Source organism: Prosopis cineraria, unplaced genomic scaffold, assembly GCF_029017545.1.
Source record: "Prosopis cineraria cultivar Desert tree isolate PC_DT_omini unplaced genomic scaffold, ASM2901754v1 PC12, whole genome shotgun sequence".
NCBI lineage: Eukaryota > Viridiplantae > Streptophyta > Magnoliopsida > Fabales > Fabaceae > Prosopis > Prosopis cineraria.
Window position 1 is genome coordinate 12,880,764 of NW_026555343.1, and position 15,128 is coordinate 12,895,891.

Genomic DNA, 15,128 nt, shown 5'->3' on the forward strand with positions numbered 1-15,128 from the left:
CGCACGTAACAGAAGAAAAGAACCTAGCAAACACAGCAGCATAAAACAGCAAAGAAAAAGCAGACGCAGAGAAACACACACGCACGCGAGACAGAGGGGACACAGTGAACACACAAAACACACGCACAACACGTAAGCTCTTCACACACAACTCTCCCTATTTCTGCTTTAAAATAGACGACAAAAAAGATTGAGTAAGGGACACGGGAAAAGGACAGAAACTGGAGAGGGGACGAGGAAAAAAAAACAGAAGAGAAAACAGAGTAAGGGAGGAGAGAAGAGGAAAAGGGGATGAAGAGAGAGAAGAGGAAAAGCACAGAAGAAAAAGAAAACCAGATAAAAAGGAGGAGAGAAAGCCGAGAACTGGAGAGTGGAAGAGGTCATAAAAATGAAAGAAAAGAGCATGGAGGGGTTAGAAAAAAAATTGATGGTGAAGTAAAAAAAGAGACGGAGTAAGAGAGAGGAAGCAGCACAGTAATAAAGGAGACCGAGAGAAAGAAAGAGAAGAGAGGAGAAAGAGAGAGCACGGATGAGAAAGAGAGGAGAGAGCAGAAAGAAAGAGAAGAAGGAGATAGCACAAAAACAAAAGACGGAGAGGAGAACAAGAGCACAGAGAAGGAGAGAGCACGGATGAGAAAGGAGAGATAACAAAGAGGAAAAATGAGAGAGAAAGAGACCGAGAAGTAATGAGGCGGGGAGAAACTCGAAGTAATTGGGAAAGGAAACAATGGCGCAACTTCAAGTCCAGGTTCTTCATCCCTGCAAATTACACTCTTGCAAACTCACTCGCATGGCCCCTTCTCTCAGCCCCCCACCTTTACACTCTATTCTGGAAGATCCCTTATGTTGCCCAGTAGAACTGTACTTCTGTATCCCCGAGACTGAAGGAAACCGGAGAAATGAGTGAACGTGATATTCTGGATCATATCCTTAATATTGGAATATTTGTGGCAGATTACTTCTTCAGTTGAAGAGGAGGAATGGACTTTTCTTTGTGGCTTTCTTACTTTCTCACTAGTGTTGAATCAACCTTTTTTCGTGTGTCCTTGTAAAGATTTCCTGAGGTTGGAGAGATTCTTGAAGTGCTTATATTGGGGCAGTTGGTGATAGAGAAGGTTATGGAAGCGGCTCAAGCTTCAACCACATTATCAGGTACCTTCCGTGGAGCCTACTTAATGCAATGTCAGGTATAATTTTGTTCCATTCTTTGTAAGTTAGCTTTTACATGCACAACTAGGTTATAGCTTTGATTTGGCTCTTTCTTGTTTAAAATTTTGTAGTTCTTTCAAAAATTTCATATGCTTACTTTATTCATTGAAATGATCATATTATTTTTTGGAAAAATTAAGAGCATGCATATGTTTAATATGGGACTATTGTTTATCCACAAATTATTTTTAAAACATCATCTTGATTTTAATTTCGACAAGAAATAAATTGGGTGATTAATGATGGTGATAATATATCAATCCTGTTTATTCTAATTGTCAGATGCACTATAATCATGACAATCATTATTTCTTTTTGAAAGCCATATTTGAGCATTAGGCCAATTAAAAAAATCTTGAAGAATATATCCTCAAGTCAAAAGAATAGTGAGTTGTCAAAATAATTTATTTCTCTCTTGCTTTATGCATAAATTATTTAGTCAACCATAATAATATGTACCGATTGCAAATATCTTGATTATTTATTGTTATGTGAGATTTTAAGAATCTCCATAGGCATTTAAAATGATCCTATGTCATGAAAATTAATAAGATTTCAAAGGTATGAGGATTAATTTTGTATATAATAATATGGGTTTCAAAAGCCCATCATTCAAATTAACTCTTTTTTTATATATAATTTAAATCAATAAAATATTTAAGTCTAATGAGAGATTTTAAGAATCTTCGTTGAGATTTAAATTAAGTACATCATTGTGTGGGATAATAAATCCTCACAGATATGTAATTATCACTTTGTATACAGTGAATAATAAATGATTTTTGTAAATAAGATTATAAATATTTTTTAATAAATTAATTAATTAAATTAATACATTAAATCTTTTAGTCATGTGAGATTTTTGAATATCCATAGACCTCTTGAATAATCATCTTACTATAAAGTCAATAAGACTTTGTAGGTATAGCGATTAAAATTTTTAATATTTTAAAATGCAAATTATATAATTACATATTAAAATATTTTTAAAATATATAATATTTAATCCTTTATGGTGTGAGGATTTTGAACCTCCGTAGATATTTAGGATAATCGTATTACCGTAAAAGTTAATAAGGCTTTGCAGGTATGTGATTAAGAGTCTTTTTTTTTTAAAAAGAGAGAAGTATATTGAATACACTAAAAAAATAATAAAATAAAACTTAAGTAATAAATTAAGTTGTTAAACTCTTTTATCATGCAAGCGTGTTGGATTCCCGCAGATATAAAGAATAATTGTATTACTGTATGAGCCAATAAGACTCTACAGGTATAGCAGTTTAAATTCTTGATCATAAATATAAAAAATAAAAAATAAAAAAATTCTTAAAATATTTTCTTTCTTTATTCCAAAATTTAAAAATAAAGGAAATAATTGAAATTAAATCACTTTTTGCAATTTAAAATACACATATCAAAATTTCAGAAAATTGTTTTATTTACAAAGGGTGAATTATTTCTGATTAATTTCTCTTAAAAAAATATTTTCACACCAACAAACTTATAAGTCCGAACTAGACGTGGACTTTGATCCCCATTATAGGGTACGTAGGCCGCAAAATTTGATTCTGAGTCAAGTCCTTCCTCATAATAAATAAATAGTTCTCACTTAATTCTTATCATTTTTTATAAATCAAACACTGAATATAGAAAAGGGATAATTAAAATAATTTTAAAACTATATTTACATAGCACAATAAACTTTAGGTAACCGTTCTCATGAATGGGGTGTGGTGGGGTGCCCAACACCTTCCCCACACTCAACCAACTCCCAAACCTATTTTCTATTTTCGCAGACCATCCTTATCCACCTTTAATCGGTTTTTCGAGATTTTTCTCAAAATCTTGGTGGCAACTCCCATTTCTTTGGTCTTCCTTCCGAAGGCCAGAACCTCCACTCTCATGCCGTCTGCATCGCATTTTCAGGTGTGTGACAACTTTAATTGTATACATATATCTATTATGAACTAAATATTTATTTATTGTTAATAAATATTATACCTATTTTTTTTACTTTTTAAGGATAGAGGGGTGTTTGTTTGAAGAACAAACACCACCTTTGTACATCATTTATTAAAAAAATAATATATTAAATATTAATAAATAAAGATTAACTTGATCTTTAATTATTATTTTTACTAATATTTATTTTTTGTTTGATTATAATTATTAAGTAATATAGGTAATTATTAATAGCAATAACTATATTAATATTTTTATAAGTATTTTTTAGTACTTTAATGGGATACATATATCTATTATTAATTAATATTTACTTATTTTTAATAAATATTATAGCTAATTCTTTTTAATTTTTAGTCAAAGCGGTTGTAACATCTAGAAAAATTCCACTCTGGTTTATGAACCTAATGAGGGTAATTAGTGAGTTAAGAGGTGTGTGGCCCGAGAGGCTTAACTTGGCATAAATGTTGTGATTTTAGCCTTAAAAATGGATCCAGATCGATGACAAGCCACTCGAGCAAGGAAAGAGGAAGAAAAGTAAAGAATTGTTCTCTGTGCGGCGTGTAGTTGGTTCGTTGTAGCACACAAAGACAAATTTAAATGTAACGGGTTCTTCTGTTCCATAGGCCATGACGCACAACCAAAATTTTTTATAAATCAGTTCCTGTGCTGTGCAAAAACAGAAGAGAAAAAGAAGAAGAAAACAAAGAGCTCAAATTTGGCTTTACTAGGGCGTGGCATTGGATTCTATTATTGATAGATTAAAGCTCCCAAATGCCCAAGGTAAGTTTATGGTGCCTTCTTCTTACTTTTTCTCCCTTATTTATGATGATTTATGGTAGGGTTTGATTTGGAAGATGGATTTTAGATCCATAAGAGTATGGGTCCAATTTCATTGGTTAAAATAAGTATAATGGGAGTTGTTTAATATATTGGAATACCACATAATAATTTTAAAAGTGGTTGGTCCATAGGAGCATTTATTATCCAAAAATTGATATTTATGAGATAGTTGGGAGAGGTTTATGTACATTAATGATGGTTTAAGGTGTTATTAATACTAAGGTGCATTAATAAAATTTTATGAGCCCATTAGGTATGAATGGATAGTGATTAAGAATTGATAAAAATAGAGTGTATGGAGTTTTATGTTGATAAAGCTTCAAGAGTTAGATAATGATGAAATTCTTGTGGTATGGATGTAGAGAGGTTCGCTTTTGGCACCATTCGAACTTGTTGAAGCTTTAGGAAGTTGGTATAATGAGGGGTAAACTTTTGACCTCTCAAAGGTTTGAGGTAACCAAGGGAAACTTAATCTTTATAATTGAATGTTAATTGTGTTTGTAAAATGTGAATTATGAATTAAATTAATGATGCATATTGAGAAAATGTTTAATTTGTGAAATGGTTTTTGGAAAGAAAACCTTAATTTTTTCACCTTTGGTGTTTTATAAAATTGATTATGATTTATTATTATTGGAATAGAGAATTATGATATATTGTGTCAAATTGTAGAGTATTGAGTATGTGGGTTCACGTATTATGAATTGATTGTTAAATTACATATTATGTGAGAAATGTGCATAGCATGATCATTGGCGAGAGTTCGTCTAGGGAGAGGAATAGATTGATTGAAATCCATATGGTATTAGCAGTGATCATTAGAATTGGGAACTAGTCTTGGCATTGACTATTGAAATCGGGAGGTAGCCCTTGTCCTATGGTTGATTCAGGACTCTCTCACTTATTTTATGAGGGATTCAAACCTAACTAGTCTCCATCGATTCATGAGGAGGCTAAATTAAGAGTACGACATCTCATGGTTATTAATATTGGGGAAAATCAGATTACACAAGTGAGTAAGTTCACCCTAGCTTAGTAACTCTTCACAAGTGGAAGACTGGGTTAGCTCATGAAGGACATAGCCACTGGTTTCGTGTCGGAGGTAACAGGAGGATATAAGGTTGGTATATGATCATGCATATAAGTCCGGCCACATGGTTGTAAGTTTTGTGGTCCAACATGTGTTGAGGGCGCATGGTTGTTATTTTTGCGACCCTATGTTATGTTTTGCAAAATAACATGATTAAGTGTTTTGTGGCAAACCCGATCACATGGTTGTTAGTTTTGCAAACCATGGCCGAGTGATTCATGTTTACTTGCCTAATTCTATCTATTTATAATTGATAGGCAACTGTATGGGTTAAGTGAAACTTGGTTACCGAATGGTTGTACTCATCCCTCAATTCTCAATATTTTCAAGATCTAGCTCATCGGATTTGAGTCAGGAAAAATATGCAGAGGCCTAGGATTTGTGGAGTAATTCCCTATATGCTTCTCTTTTGTTACTTTTATGTGTATTTGTTAATGTAATTGCCAACTAGGATTATTTGACATGCTTTATGACTACTTGCATGATTTTATGTATAACCAGTGCATTTTATGTCCTGGGTTAGTGAGTATTGATTGTGAACCCGTGGTTAGGGACAAAATACTTATGCAAGTAGAAACATATGTATTTTGAGAAATTTGAAATGAAATATTAATTTTGTGCAACTTTTCCTATCCCTTTATGTTTTGTGAAAATCGAGGTTGAGTAATGATTTTATAATATATGCATTTTTTATTGTTGTGTAGTGTATTGCACGAGTCCGCAAGAGTCCATTAAGTGTGGTCAAATGGTTGGTGTAAGCTATTAGCACATGTGGTTGAGTTAGAACACCCCATTTGAGAGATTTTGTGAAAAAGTGGTCAAAATGGATTTTGGTGTCCAACTTTTTGTAGAAAATGAGTTTGAGTATGAAAACAATGCCATTAGCTAGAACTAGGAGAAAGCTCTGTGTAGACACTGAAACCACCTCAAGTGGACGACGAATGGAGATTTGAAATGCGTCGGAAGTTTGCTTCCCGTGTTGTTAAATGAAAACACTTATACTGTTAAATTTCATGCAATGTGCTGTGCCGCACGGTGCCTTATGTTGCTACGCATGGCATAGAGAAGACACGTCGTGGCGCACAAGCCATAAGCCGCGGCACATGTGACACTTTCTACACAAAATCTGTTTTTAAGTTTTTAAAACTCATGACTACTTGCATGATTTTATGTATAACCAGTGCATTTTATGTCCTGGGTTAGTGAGTATTGATTGTGAACCCGTGGTTAGGGACAAAATACTTATGCAAGTAGAAACATATGTATTTTGAGAAATTTGAAATGAAATTATTAATTTTGTGCAACTTTTCCTATCCCTTTATGTTTTGTGAAAATCGAGGTTGAGTGATGATTTTATAATATATGCATTTTTTATTATTGTGTAGTGTATTGCACGAGTCCGCAAGAGTCCATTAAGTGTGGTCAAGTGGTTGGTGTAAGCTATTAGCACATGTGGTTGAGTTAGAACACCCCATTTGAGAGATTTTGTGAAAAAGTGGTCAAAATGGATTTTGGTGTCCAACTTTTTATAGAAAATGAGTTTGAGTATGAAAACAATGCCATTAGCTAGAACTAGGAGAAAGCTCTGTGTAGACACTGAAACCACCTCAAGTGGACGACGAATGGAGATTTGAAATGCGTTGGAAGTTTGCTTCCCGTGTTGTTAAATGACAACACTTATACTGTTAAATTTCATGCAATGTGCTGTGCCGCACGGTGCCTTATGTTGCTACACATGGCATAGAGAAGACACGTCGTGGCGCACAAGCCATAAGCCGCGGCACATGTGACACTTTCTACACAAAATCTGTTTTTGAGTTTTTAAAACTCATGACTACTTGCATGATTTTATGTATAACCAGTGCATTTTATGTCCTGGGTTAGTGAGTATTGATTGTGAACCTGTGGTTAGGGACAAAATACTTATGCAAGTAGAAACATATGTATTTTGAGAAATTTGAAATGAAATTATTAATTTTGTGCAACTTTTCCTATCCTTTTATGTTTTGTGAAAATCGAGGTTGAGTGATGATTTTATAATATATGCATTTTTATTTGTTGTGTAGTGTATTGCACGAGTCCGCAAGAGTCCATTAAGTGTGGTCGAATGGTTGGTGTAAGCTATTAGCACATGTGGTTGAGTTAGGACACCCCATTTGAGAGATTTTGTGAAAAAGTGGTCAAAATGAATTTTGGTGTTCAACATTTTGTAGAAAATGAGTTTGAGTGTGAAAACAATGCCATTAGCTAGAACTAGGAGAAAGCTCTGTGTAGACACTGAAACCACCTCAAGTAGACGTCGGATAGAGATTTGACATGCGTCGGAAGTTTGCTTCCCGTGTTGTCAAATGACAACACTTATACTGTTAAATTTCATGCAATGTGCTGTGCCGCACGGTGCCTTATGTTGCTACGCATGGCATAGAGAAGACACGTCGTGGCGCACAAGCCATAAGCCACGGCACATGTGACACTTTCTACATAAAATCTGTTTTTGAGTTTTTAAAACTCATTATTGTGGGTCCCAATTGATTTTCAAGCTTCCATTTTGTTTTCAAAACTCTGATTTGGGCTTATTAAATTATATTTGATATTTGAATTGTTGAGATTGGGATTCCTTTAAAAGAATTTAGAAACTTTCCTTTTATAAACTTTACAATGTGGTAATCTTTTGAGGGTTAAATCCTGAATTATCATGATTTGAAGTTAATTGCGATTTAACTTCAGGGAGGTTATAAAGGTGGCATTTGTTCTTCAAACAAATGCCACCTCTCTACATCATTTATTAAGAAAATAATATATTAAATATTAATAAATTAATATTAATTAAATATTTAATTATTATTTTTATTATTATTTAGTATTTGTTTGATTATAATTATTAAGTAATATAGGTAATTATTAATAGAAATAACTATATTAATATTTTTATAAGTATTTTATTAGTACTTTAATTGAATAAATATATCTATTATTAACTAAATATTTATAATTGTAAATTAATATTTGTAAGCAAATCTAATATTTTATTGAATAATTATTATTAAATTAAAAACATAATAATTATTATTAATTATGTACATTGTTAACTAATATAAGTATTTGGATATAATTTTTTAAGGAGAGAGGTGGCGTTTATTCCATTTAACAATGCCACCTCTCTAACAAAATTGAAATATAATATAAGGTAGGTTGCTGTGCAGGCCGCGCACGTATAGTGATAATAGGCAGCATGTGTTAGTATGTTAGGAATATGCAAGGGGCACATTGGTAGAGGTGGTTATTAGTTTGAAAAGTGTCTACGTTTGTCTTATTGTTTTAGAAAAAATCAACCATCACTTGCTTTCTTTAATGTGTCTTTCTTCTTTTTTTTCACTGCATCATTTACATACTGCTCCAGCTTGCCCAGCTCCCAGCTCCTTCACATTGCCTTCAACTCTCCCAACTCGTGGTTTCCAGCTTATGTTGTCCTCTTGTAGCTTGTGTAGGTGGTGTTTGTCTAAACTTGCTCCCAGCTTCAAACTCTCAACTTGCTCGTGATCTTCCAGCAACTCGTGTTTCCTCTTCTTGAAGCTCTCAGCTCATGGTTCCTTTTCTTCCAGCTTAGCAACTCACGGGTAACTCCTGTCCACATAAATATTTTCTTTTTCCTTCTCTTAAATGTCCCCACCATTAATGCCCAACCTTCAAATATAATCCCTAGTCCCTAAAATTTTAACTTTTAAATATTCTAAAATTTATGGTCCCTAACTTCAACTTATACTAAATTAGCTTTATTCTCCATTTTCACCTCCTGATCTTCAACCTATGTGGTCCCAACATTATTTCCTTAACACCAACAATTGATCTTCGTAGTTTCTCCAGCTCCCCTGGTACACTTTGCATTTTTTTTAATTTTTTATTTTAGTTATATCATTAGATATGGGTTAATTTATGATAAATTTTGAAGTATTATGTTTGGTACCTTGAAATTTTCAATTTCCCCCTAAATGATAAAGAGAAAAAAAATCAATTTTTATAGTAAGCAAAAAAAATTATTTAATTTATATTCTAGTTAGCTGTGAGTTAAAATTATGTTTGCATTTATTAAATTATTTTTTGTTGGTTATTGGTTAGAATATGTTGAATTAATTATTTTAGGTATTTGCAAGTATTGAATAGAGGGTTTAATACCCAGAAAATTTATTATTTTAAGTTGTTATGCTGTTAAAATTTTTTAAATTGTTAAATTAATATATAATTTTTCAAACTTTCATTTTTAAATCCTTATGTTATTGATTTTATTTTAAAATATAAACAATAAATTAAAAAAGAAATTATTAGTACACTATGCATGCGTGACATAAACGCCACCAAATCATACCTAACACTTTCCTATAATAGGTAGTGAGTATGGACCAAAAGTGGATATTTTGCTAATCGATCGTCAAGAAAATATAAGGATGGTGTGAAAGAGTTTATTACTTGTGGTTCAACATGCGAAAGATTCAAACAATTTTTGTCCTTGCTTAGCTTGTTGCTATGGAAAGAGAATTACTCCAACTAAATTGTTAGATCATTTAATATGCCATGGAATTGATCAAAGTTATACACGCTAGACAAGGCATGGGGAGAGGAATGATGTATTTGGAGAATGGGGTCATACCACTAGGTCTTTTTAGAGACAAGATGTATGTGATGATGTTGGTAGTAATGCGTGTGAGACTGATCATCTTGATGAAATGCTAAATGCAATAGAGAATGATTTTCCTGATTGTCCTAAAATGTTTGAAAGGTTGATTGGTGATTTAGAGAAACCATTGTATCTTGATTGTACTAAATACACTAGATTATTAGTAGTTTTAGTATTGTACAATTTGAAAGTTGCATGTGGATGTACTGATAAGAATTTCACTCTACTGCTTGATGCTTTGAAAGATATATTTCCTGCTAATAATGAACTTCCCACTAAGACATATGAGGCTAAACAAATTCTTAGTTCAATTGGTTTAGGCTACAAGAAAATACATGCATGTCCTAACGATTGCATCCTATTTTCTACTGAGTATACCTCGTTAGAGAAGTCCCTAAATGTGAAACATCATGATATGAAAATAAATCAAGTCCTGCAAAGGTGCTATGGTATTTTTCCATTATACTGAGATTTAGGCGCATGCATGGAAATGCAGAAATCGCCAACATATTGACATAGCACGAGAATGAAAGGATTAAAGATGGCAAGCTCAAGCATCCTACAGATTCCCCTCAATGGAAAAAAAATTAATTTTGAGTACCCTGATTTTAGAGAGGAAGAAAGGAATCTTTGTCTTGCATCGTCAACTAATGGAATTAATCCAAATAGTGTTTAGAGCAATACTCACAGCATATGGTCAGTGATATTAATAATTTATAACCTACTTCCATGGTTATGCATGAAACGTAAATTTATGATGTTATCTATGTTAATTTTTGGGCCTAAACAACCAAGAAATGATATAGATATATATTTGGCCTCTTTGATAGAGGATTTGAAATTAATGTGGGACACCGACATGGAGGTTTATGATGGGCATAGAAAAGAAAGTTTTAATTTAAAAGCCATATTATTTGGCACAATTAATGACTTCCTTGCTCATAGGAATTTGTCAGGATATAGTATCAAAGGGCATGGTGCTTGTCCTACATGTGAAGAAGACACTCATTCAATATAGTTGGATCACTGTAGAAAAAATGTTTACATGGGACACCCTAGATTCTTACTTTTGATACATCATTAAAGAAACTGGAGAAAAGCTTTCAATAGTGAATCCAAAGAAGAGAAACCACCTAGGCTGAAGATAGGCATGAATGTGTTTGAAAAGGTGAAAGATCTTGACAATCATTTTGGTAAACCCTTTACGACAAATGTTGCAACAAGTGGGTGGAAGAAAAAATTAATCTTTTTTTATCTACCATATTAAAAGTCTTTACATTTAAGACACTTTCTTGATGTGATGCATATTAAAAAAAAATATTTGTGACGGTGTAATTAGGACATTGCCCCAGTTGCTAGGAAAAAGCAAAGATAGTGTCAAATCAAGGTTGGATTTGGTTTCTATGGGAATAAGGGAGGAGTTGGCTCTAGTGGAGAAAGGAAATCGCACATATCTACCACCAGCAGCTTACACTCTATCGAATAAAGAGAAAAAATGTTTTCTTGAATTCCTCCATAATGTTAAAGTGCCAGAGGGATACTCTTCAAATGTAAAGAATCTTGTATCAATGAAAGACTTGAAGTTACAAGGGCTTAAATCTCATGATTCTCATGTGCTCATCCAAAATTTCTTACCAATTGGCATTAGATCTATTTTCCCAAAAAAAGTGCGACGCACCACCACTAATTTATGCTTATTTTTCAAGATGATTTGTAATAAAATGGTTGACCCTATAAATTTTCCAGCCTTATAAAGGAAAATTGTTTTGACCCCATGTGAACTTGAAATGCATTTCTTGCATTCATTTTTTAAATACAAGAGATTCATATGGGAATAAGTTGGAGTAAAAAAAAGAAGTCATTAAAATTTTATCTTTTTTGATTATTTTTTCATGCACATTTAGTTATCTAAATTATTTTTAATCTTTCTTTCAGTCTTGTTTTGAGCTTGATGAGATTCATAGAACATATGTCTCAAAAAAGATGGGGTTCTTCTTAGAAAATTTCGTGCAGATATTTACAAGTAGTATTTAATAGATAATAATCAAAATATCATTGAACATCCACTGAAACTTTATGATAGGATCATATCTCAAGAAGAGTGGGATGAATTTGTTCTAGTGCACATAACAGAAGAATTTAAGGTAATTAATGCTAGACTTGACCAATTAAATATAGTTTTGTTTATATAAAATTAACATGAATTCAATTTTCATTTCAACAGTTGAAAAGTGAGCAATACCTTCAATTAGCAAAAAGCCAAAAATATCGCTTTAGAAGGGGACGGAAAGGATACACATTCATTGAACAAGATAAAGTACATATCTTATATTTAATATTTATTACATGCATCTATTTTATATGTTTGAGTTATTTATGAATTTAGTTAATTATTTTAATATGTAGATAAAAAAGATAATTTAAATTGTGAACAACTTACAAGACATGAAGTGTGGGTTAAAGGACGACAAAATTCAAAAGGTGAAATTAAAGATGAAAGTGTGAGGCAAGTTTGGCAGATTTATATAAGTATTAATATTTAATTCTTGTTTAAATCTAATATTTTATGTGGAAAACTAAATCTAATATTTTATATAATAGCAAAATTTGTCACAAGAAAGGTTAAAAGAAGCACAACAATTTGGTTGTGAAGATATCCTTAGCAAAGTATTAAATGTTCTAGAAGTCCTGGGTCGTGTTAGAGGGGTTGGTTTTGGTGTTATCCAAACCACTTATCTTGGTGGCAGAAGACACTCAAACAAGAGTGCAATTACTGAGTTGAAAGAGGAAATGAATACATTTCGACAATAGATGCTGGAACAAAATATGTGCAAGCAACATTATGAAGAACAATATCGTCAATTATAAGAATAAAATAAAAAGGGCTTGGTTTGAGTTTAAGTTTTTTAATTATAATAATTTTTTTAAAAAATATCTGGAGTTGTTAGCCCTAAAAAAATTCACAATTGTGTTATGAATAAAAAAAATTTATGTAACAAATAGGTGGCGTTTTAAGACCTACAAACGCCATCTATTTCACATTTTTATTTTAAAAGAAAGTAATAAGAAACGCCACCTCTATTAAGCTAAGTTTGAGAGAGGTGACAATTTTTCCTCGAACAAACGCCACTTTGTTAATATGAGGTATGAGAGAGGTGGTGTTTGTTTAATGAAGAAATGCCACCTCTCTAATTTTTAAAAAAATCTAATAGAGGTGGCGTTTGGAAAATGAAACGCCTTTGCTTTCACATCAGTTTCGTGGCATTGCATTAATTAATGAAACGTCACGAGATACTTATTATAGCTTTAAAATTTATAACATTTATTAAACGCTATAAGATTAAAATTTAAAACGTCACCAAAACCTATTTTTGTAATAGTGTTCACTTGAGTTTCTGTGCAAATGTAGGAAAATTCAGATATTGATATTCACACTAGCAAGCATAATTGCAGGGACTTGCAGAAGTGCGAACACCTCATGTAATCAGATAAATTTTGACATTCACAATGGTTTGTACCAAAAATATATTTGGCACTGTGAACTATTTTTAATTCACTTATTAGCCATCCCACAACATTCAATTGTTTTCTGTATGTAGAATAAAGCAAAAGGGAAAATATAAGGGAAAAATATCACCAAAGCACCACAAGAGGTATTTTATATTAAAAAATGATAATAATATTTTGATTTTTCACCCGACTCCTTTGATTTTTAACTAAAAATAAGTTTTTATGAGAAATAATTAAAGCACCTATAAAGCTTAAGATAACAAGTGCTCACCTAAATAAATAACAAGTTATTCGAGTTTTGACAATAAATAATTCATGATTAACAACAGTACAATTAGAATTTAACAAGGTTAAAAAATTAACAGTGCACAAGTTTAATGGAATAAGTATTCATCTTACATAAATAATAAACCATTCATATCTTAACAATAATCAATTCATGATTGATAATAACATATTTGGAATAAGCTGTTTTTTAATAATAATAGTAAGCTGTTTTTTTTTGGCCATGGTAGAGAGTTCGTATTTTGGAAAAATATATTTGAATATTTTTATTAGATTTAAAATTTTCCACCACAATAAATATTTTTACTGGTTTTAGATTTTATTATCTCTGTAGATATTGTTTAAAAATGTTTTAGCAAGCGAGGTGTTGATTACATTTATGGCAGCAACTATGTTGTTTAGGCACACCATGGGTTAGAATGAAGAGAGAGATGAAGATGAACGGGTGTGATTACAATGGTTGAAAGTGACTGCGTATGGGTTTTTAACTTGAAAATATATATTTGCAGGTGCTTGTAATTTTATAAACTTTATTCATATATTTTTATACAAAGGAGATTATTTTGATTAACATCAAATTTTACTATGTAACAGATTATACAAAACAAAATTTGTATTGCTGAGGATTAGTACAAGTTGCACATGGTGCTCAATTTCCATACGTTCACTCCAATGAAAGAAGAAACTCAATCATGCATTCATTAGCGCAAGGACATCTCCTGCGCTCCTATACGTTGCAAGCTTCGGTGCTTATCACCGTTCACCGGGATGAGCATCACCATCAGGAGTGACCTGAAATCTAACTATCCATAATTTAGTTTGAACGATTTACATTTAAATTTTTTATTTTATATTCATTTAAGTAACAATTTATAAAAAAATTATCAAATTCTTAATAAACATGTTCTTCACTGATTTGAGTAATATATATTCAATTTGAATGGTCCAATTCAATATTATAAATTTTTAAAATTAACTATTTGAATGTACTTTAGACATTCTAAATTTAACATTAACTTTTTATAATTTTTATAATTTTTTATTTTAATAACTACAACATTAAAAATATTGATAACTGACACGTTTCAAAAAAAATATTTTTTAAGACAATTATAAGTTAAAAAATTTAAATTTAAACCGTTTAGAATAAATCTATATAACAAAATTATAAAAATTATAAAAATTTTAATATTAAATATTGACTGTTTAAATTAAATTTAGATTATGCAGATGGATGATAAAATAAGTTTATTAAATTTTTATAATTTTTTAATAAATATAATATAAAAACATTAAAAATAAGATTAAAATCTAGAGAGAGAGAGAGAGAGAGAGAGACTCCAGTGGGTATTGAAATATTGCAACACCTCTAATTATTTTATTAAAGCCTCGTTTGGTATGATGGAAGAGTTTTTGATAGAATTGGTCGGAATTGAAATTGGAATCGAAATTGGAATCAGAATAGAATTGAGTTATAAATGTATGTTTGGTATGAAAATAGAATCTGAATATAATATTAATAAATATATATATTTAAAATAGATAAAGACCAAAATG

At 31.4% G+C, this 15,128-nt stretch overlaps 1 pseudogene; it reads right to left on the reverse strand.

The window, feature by feature from the left end:
- The window catches only part of LOC129289116 (linoleate 9S-lipoxygenase 6-like), a 59,454-nt pseudogene that overhangs the window by 23,339 nt on the left and 20,987 nt on the right, over positions 1-15,128 (reverse strand).